Source organism: Pteropus vampyrus, unplaced genomic scaffold, assembly GCF_000151845.1.
Source record: "Pteropus vampyrus isolate Shadow unplaced genomic scaffold, Pvam_2.0 Scaffold21, whole genome shotgun sequence".
Classification (NCBI taxonomy): Eukaryota; Metazoa; Chordata; class Mammalia; order Chiroptera; family Pteropodidae; genus Pteropus; species Pteropus vampyrus.
In genome coordinates, this window is record NW_011888802.1 from 2,789,695 (window position 1) to 2,790,048 (window position 354).

Sequence of the window (354 nt, forward strand, 5' to 3'; positions counted from 1 at the left end):
TTACAAAGAAAAGGAGAGAGAAAGGGGCTAAGAAATTGAAGAAGTAGTGATTCCAAATTTCCCAAATTTGTTGGAAATGTAATGATGCATGTTACAACTTTTAGAGCAAACAGAAAAAGTATACGAAAAGAATTTTAGTAAAAAACAAAAAAAAAAAAAAATTAGGAAGCAAGCTGAGTATATATCAAAAAGAAAAGTTATAATTTTCACATTCTCACCAGCCTAGTCTTTGGTTTGGAGATTTTAGAGAAGTTCTTGCTTTTCTTTGTGGTTCTTAGTGGTCTACCTTCTGTCTCAACAGAACGCTTTGTTATTATTGAAGTTTCTCCTCTCAGATGGTTCAGAATGTCCAAG